This window comes from Pseudopipra pipra, chromosome 7 (genome assembly GCF_036250125.1).
Source record: "Pseudopipra pipra isolate bDixPip1 chromosome 7, bDixPip1.hap1, whole genome shotgun sequence".
Classification (NCBI taxonomy): Eukaryota; Metazoa; Chordata; class Aves; order Passeriformes; family Pipridae; genus Pseudopipra; species Pseudopipra pipra.
Genome location: NC_087555.1, coordinates 15,396,029 through 15,403,574, shown reverse-complemented (window position 1 = coordinate 15,403,574; position 7,546 = coordinate 15,396,029).

Sequence of the window (7,546 nt, the reverse complement as noted above, 5' to 3'; positions counted from 1 at the left end):
ATAAGATATATTTGTTCAGTTAAAAAGGAGTTTCTGATTGGAACATAGGACAGTACTGGAACAGAATTATTCTTTATTTTCCGCAAAGAGAACAAAAAAAGTAAGTTCAGGCAAGAAAAGCTGCAAAATTAATTCCTTAATGATGGTATTTAATGCTTTTTTTGACCAAATTTCAAAGCACTGTATTGAGAGAAGTTCATCACTATCATCTTCATTTTATAGAAATAGAAATTGATACATAATCAGAACAAGTAGATTACAAAAAGTATCTATCCAAGAAATTGCCAACACTGAAGAGCAGGCAAACGGGTACAAAGAAGAGAGAGAGTGCACAGGTAAGCCATACTAAGCAGCCCACACGGTTGCTATCCATCTATTATCCTCCATAGATATAATGATCTCTCTTAGAGCAAAATGTTAGCCATACAAATCTCTTTCTGTTTCTTATTGCACATAATTCTTTTCCTTTATTTTATAAAACAGATTTAAATTACGGCTACATTGTCAGATTATGTTTCTCCAGCCTATTTTATCACAAGCATTGGCTAAATCTGTGTCAGGCGACAATTTTGCCTGGTTGGATTTAATGTAGCTGTCAGACATATAGGCCATTTCACCAGTGCATCCATAAGTATGTAATAACATTTCAAATTCCCAAATAGCTGTCAAGTGCACAAAAGATATATTTTCAGTTCAGCAAACTTGCTATCATCACTTCTGCTTTTTGTTTATTATGCAAACCCAAAAGCATTCAGTATTTTTGTACAGTTGATAATTGCTAATTATGGCAGGAAAAGTTATCTGATTGTCAACCATGGAATCAAACAAATTGAAAATATTCCATCAAGCATTTAACAAAAGTGTAGGAAAAAGACCGACTAAAAATAACAATGAACATATGCTCTGTGTTGAAAGATCATTGACAGAAGTAAATCACACAAAATTCAGATTCTTATTGCTTAATCATCTCACATTTCATTAGCCACAGCTGCCAATTGTCTTGTGCAATGTGAGTCGCTTTTCATTAAAAAAAAAAAACAAAAAACCAACATAGGCTGGGAATCAGTTTCACTAAGATGCAGTGCTGGAATGCAAATATTCATTTCTGAATTAATTCATGACAGAGGGCTTGGCCAACCTGAGCTAATCACCCCCCTGGGGTCCTCTAATCCTCTAAAGCTGATTATCTCATGATTGTCACACCCACTGGGAGTTCCCTTTGTCATTAGCAAATTCAAACTGCAGTTTGAAAAAAAACCCACAACTTGTTTTGATGCTAAGGTTGGGTAGTGAGTAGCAGCTCTAGCTCTAATCCTTTGGCTGGCTGACAGGAGGAAATGTACTCTAGTATGTCTCATTGCTCCCTCAGAATTATTAGGATTGAGAAAGAACCAACAGCTATCAAGTCAGGTGACGAGATTATTATACTGATAAGACAGATTTGTCCCTCTATATACCAGTAATGAATAAATGTAATTCTCTCTTTTTTTCTTTTTGTTATTTACTGTGTCTGTTTTGATGGCAAATTAGCATCAAGACATGAAGAAATTTGTGCAACAAAAATTTCAAATATGTTGTACAACACATGTTTCATGATGTCCTCTACAAAATCTGTGTTCTACCAAGGCTGTACAAGCCCCAGGTGGAGCAGACAAATTCACAGGATGAATAAGAAACAACAGGAAGTGAACAGGTGACATCTGCCTCCAGCAGGTACTTCTTAATGCTATTTACTGGATTACCTCAATAGAGAACTGAAGTCAAAGTTTAAAGCCCACTGCTGGGGATATTACACAAGCAAGCTCTGCAAAACAGTTTCCACATTCAGCCACATTGTGCAGTAATTCTCCACTTGAGATAATTTTAGTTTTGTTCCGTGAAGCTTGTGTTGTACAAACAGTATAAAATTTGAATCTGCGTCAGGCCGGAAAATCATGCAGGAAAGCTTGCACTGAGGGTGTGATTTCAATTATTCATCACAGTTGTTCAATTTACATCGTCTTTTTTGTCCGCATTTCCAAGCTGCTGGAATTTGCCTGATACATTAACTGTCTAACCACTGCATTTATGTGTAGCATAGTGGCTTTCCACTTCCTAATCCAAACACTACTTGTCTCTCATCTGAACTGTTTACATTTCTCATAATGACTCTGCATTTGTTGGATTTTTTCTCTGTTTGTTTTAAATTAAAAAGCAATAATTGCAGGTGGGCAGATGTAGGTATGAGATGTGCTAGAATGTAAGATCAATTAACTTTTGCAGCTGGTGTATGAGAAAACTGCTGGTACTCATTTGAAGTTTTTAGAAATACTAGTATGACATAGTCTCGTGTAATTTATTTTGAATCCATCCATAAATTTAAGGTTTTACTCAGCTGTAGTGTGTCCAATCTATATTGCAATATGATGCTACTTTTGCTCACTGAAATTCATCCTGATCTCCTGAAGTTTGCATTATGAGATTTAACACTCCTTCTGCATGAAATCTTCGAAGGTACAATAAAATGTGTATTTTGTGAAAATGTGTAACATGATGTGAAATGTGCATAACATGGCTGTTAATTCTAGCAATACAAAGAAGAGCAAGGTCTGCTGTAAAAGTTTAATCCTGTGTGCTTTGCAATTAATTTTGCATGCTACATGAAACTTGGGCTACTTTGTGTTCTTTCTTGAAAGAGTGGAGAAATTTTTATCAGGCAAGTTAAAATCTATTCCCCCTCACATACTGAAAATCTTTTCTCTGTCTATTGTGAAGTTGGTACTGCATGCACGCTGCTAGTCATGTGAACATTTGTACTTCCCTCAGGTGTGCTGTAGGGACTGTATTAAATGTCCCAAATTATATATGCATGCTGAGAAATCCAGGCTATACAATGAGAAATTTGCACTGAGTTTCCCACAAAGGCACCACTTATGTCTCCCACAAGATACTCACAACTACAGAAAACTTATTTCTTTAAATTGATTTACAGTGACAGAAAAGCTTCTACACTGGAAGTGACAGGTAAATATGAAATACTAAAGTCATTGAGCTAAAAGGCATATATCTCAGTCAAGTTATCAGTCTATTCAAAACAATAATGTTAAGAGGCTGCTTTTCCTGTAGAATTCATAGAGTTAGCTAAAAAACCTGAAAAAAAAATCTAAATTTCTAGGATCATGTAAGAAACTGGTATCAGAGTATGTTAATAATCAGAATTTAAAATAATGTCCATTTTTGCTTAAGTAGTAGTTTGCTGGGTTTATTTTTTAAAAGTTACACATCTGAAGCAAACTATTTTTAATTGTATCTGTTAATACACTGTGAAATTCCCATGGGGAATGAGGACATCTAAATTAGTGCCATATGACGGTGAAAACAACTGAGCTGTAAGAACTGAATTTACAATTGTATTGGTGAACCCAAGTCTTCCTTTGTACTTGCTAGTGGTTTAATTCTTCAGCTTTTATTGTAAAAATTGTTATTTTTCTGATTGCTTTAGAATCTAAATATTCAGACTGTTTTGATCATTAAAGCTTGTAAATCTCTTGGGAACTTTTCAGAACATTCTGATGCAAGCTTATTCTAGAGTAGAAAGTGTAGAGTGTGTGTGCACACACAAATGCTTGCGTGTGAACATATCTTCCCCAGTGTGTCACCAACAAAATGAACTGTTTGTTTTTTGAAGTGTGACTGAGCTTTTTGCAATGTAACTATAGAGTAGAAAAGAGAAGTGGAATTTTAAAAAACCCTCTCACTTCTTTTGAAAGCTATGTATAAACCAATAATTTAGTATGGAAGAAGGAAAGAATTTTGATAGATAGGACAGGTTTGGGCAAAACATTATTTTTTCACAGATCTTCTGGGAAAACTTTGCTCAGCATCATTGCAGCATTCAGTGTCACCTGTTTTGTATCCAAGACAACTGATCTGAAACATCTCTAACAGTTCATGGGTGAGCACGAAGAGATGGATACGATGTTCGGCTGTGACATGTTGCATTTCCTCACAATGTGCCTCATGTAGAGAAAAGTCTTGTGATGAAATTAAAACGTCAAAACTGTAGCAGACTGCATGAGTCAAATGGAAATCAGGTGGTAAAAACATCTTTTAAACCTGTGAATGCACTACTTGTATATATTTACATTTATTGTGGTAAAACAGAGGCCTTGCCAAAAATCAGACTTACTCTGTGTAAGAAACACGTTTTCTTGACATGAAAGGAGAGGGAGAGCTTGATAGCTTATATTGCATATTCTGTAGACAGTAACGTGGACCCTATTGGCTTCTCTAATATTTTGAAAATGCATTCACAATCATATTCTATTTCCATGCTAGTAATGTCAGTGGGAGTCCTGGTAGTACGCTATTTAGGCACACTGAGAAAATAATAGGATTTACAATAGCTGGCAATTTGTTTTCCACTGCCACAATGCCTGCTTTTGTTACAGTCTTTGTAGCTGTTTGAAATTTCTTTCTGGCTATTCTGTTTATCTTTTCCACAGAAACATTTCTTCAGTGTGAATCGCTTCAGTATGAATTGGAGTGGCTTTGCTGCCATAAGTTTTCATTGCTAGGACTAATACAAATAGTGCAAACGCTTTTCCAGAAATAGTCATTCACATTTGTAATGTTTACTAGTTCTGTCTGTGGGCCCGATGGATGGTCTTATCTGCAGTACTAGCACACTGTTTCAGAAGGCAGAGAATATTGCCAAATACCTGTAGCGTGCTTATTGGTTGTTTTTCTTTCTTACTCACTTCCAGTTATTGGAGGGAGCCTAGCCTCAAGGTCTTCTTTTACTGATTGCCAGACCATTTTGGGGAGCTTTGTTTTTCATATGTGATAAAATGAGAGGTGAAAGAAGAAATAGTATTTGTTTGTCACATCTTAAAGAACTGTAGTCCTAAACTTCTTTTTGAAAGTCCGATCCAATCGAGAGTGTTGCTCTGGTCACCTACCACAGAAGGATAGTAATTAACTTTTTAATTGCTAATCACTTTTTTCAGATTAATGAGTCAGAATTCTTCCTACATAAGTGCCCAGCAGAATTCTATCCAACACTTGGGCCCACAGACCTAGCTAGTCTCAAACGCAGACCTACCCAACTCCATCTGCTGACCAAAAGGTGCTTGCAGCCAGTGCCTGACTGCAAGCTCCTAAAGGTGTGTTTCATTCTGTGGCTCCATCATCTGACTCAGCAGCCATTTTTTTCAGAGGGATGAGTCCAGAAGAACCCAAACAACTAAGTGTAAGGCTAGATTCAGGGCCAGTCTAGTTAAGTGAAGGTTAGGAGACTCCTCACTGAACTAGCACCATGGGACACAGCACTTTGTCACAAGGCTGAGGTCCAGACAGTGGTCTCAGTGGCACAGTCTCAGAATTACTCTCTGTGAACTAGGGCTAATGCATTTAAATATTCTGTTTTTCTATAGTCAAGAAGATACAAATATATTTAGTAAAAGATGATTATTATTGGTTAATTTGCTGTATTTTTTTCTGCCAAATTACCAATTAATCCAGCTAAAAGAAATATTTTACAGATGTATAATTAAGCCCAGAAAGGAACTAGAGCTTCAATTGGAGTCTCTAACTATTAATGTATTAAATTATCCTGATGTATCTTCAGCTGATTATATCAAGCACTCTTCTAGAATTTGTGAAAGTAGTAATAAATTAAATGATAAATGACTATTGATTATTTTTAACTTATTATCCTCTAGACTTTGTTATGAATATTGCTGAGACTGAACATAGGCAGTGGTTTCAAACAGATACATAACATCTACATAATAACTGTGTATCAGGATTGCATTTTTTAATGATGCATTATGGCTATTACTTTTAAGCATATATGTGTGCATCTGTACATAATAGCAGTTCCCTTCAGATGCAGAAAGACAGCTAACTAAAATGTTTTCATTCTTCTGCTAAGGACGTTCAGCGGGAGGTACAGTGTAGGAGGAGAAGTACAAACACAGTTTTTCACATCTCATTGCCACACCATGCCCCTTTTAAGCACCAGAAAATATGTAGCCATTGCCAGAAAAACTCTTTTAATTTTTAATGTAATTAATATTTAAATTGAAATTTTTTAAGGGATTATTTCTCACCTTTTCTTCCTTCATTTTTGCCTTCTGGCACCCACAGAACAAGTAAGTGTAAGAGGCAGCAAGTATGTTCTTTCCTTTGGGTGAGATGCCCTTGCTTCAAAGGGTATGTAGTTTCTGGGTTTGCCTGTTTCATTTAAAAAAAAAATCACCCACATGGAATAAACATACTGTTCAATCAACATACATTTAAACACAGCACATACCCAGATATATATACACCACAAAACAATTGCAAGGGTCAATGTTTAAAGATCTGGAAGTCAGAAATGCCATTGGCAACACTTATTGTAAAGTATGTTTACAGAAAAGTTTTGAAAATGCTACTATTGGCACACAAGTCATGGTGGTAACATCATCCTACACAGAGAAATATCATTCTAATCAGCAATTTTCTAGCTGCCAAGTTCTTTTGTTTCAAAAGCATTTTTTTTATCTATACAAAACTGCTATCAACTGTAGGTTTTGTTTAATGCAGAAAATCACGAGGACAGATAATAGCTTCTATGATACCTAAGAAGTAATATTGATATTACTAGAGTAATTCTAATAAATATATAATTTCTTATTAATTTTGGTATAATAAATGCAGTCATTTTATAGCAACAATGTCTCGTTGGTCATAAAAAAATTCCATTTCCTTCCAGATACCTCCCTGCCATTTTGTCTCCCAATTACAGAAATATTCTTGAATACATTTTTAGAGAGCCACAGGTCAAACTACCTAAAAAGACAGATGTAGGCCAGCTGAAAATTGACTTCTGAAAGTGGCTAGCTACTTGATTCAGTTTTCCTTAGCAAATTTGGCCTGGAAATGCAATCACAAATTAGGGTCTTACAGGTTGGAGGAAAAACATCTTTGCATCCTACTTGTCCCAGGCTTTCCACATAACTAGCTTTTATAGGGAGGGAGAAGTCGATGCAGAAAATTACCCTCCCTTGAGAGAGGGTCCTGTGTGAGGCCAGGTGGCTATGTTGCATCAGAACACTTTTGTGCCACAGTAGATAGTAAATCCAGTTGTGACACCAACAGCAAACAAATATAGAGCCCTCCTATACAGGCTTTACACTATTCCACTGTCCTTGGCATGGTCCAAGCACACATGTGAAGTCCTGTGTGAGGACCTCACACATGTGGTCCTGTGTGAGGCCAGGTGGCTATGTGGCATCAGAACACTTTTGTGCCACAGTAGATAGTAACTCCAGTTGTGACACCAACAGCAAACAAATATAGAGCCCTCCTATACAGGCTTCACACTATTCCAATGTCCTTGGCATGGTCCTTGCACGTAATCAGCTGGAGGACATAGATGTGTGATGACTGAAAATGAAAATGTAGAGGATTCTGGAATAACGCGGAATGAGTCAATTACATTAAAGGGTAGGAATTACATACACTGTAAGTGAAATACAGGTAGCATGTAAATGGATAGAACAGTCATCCAGTTAAAATGGAA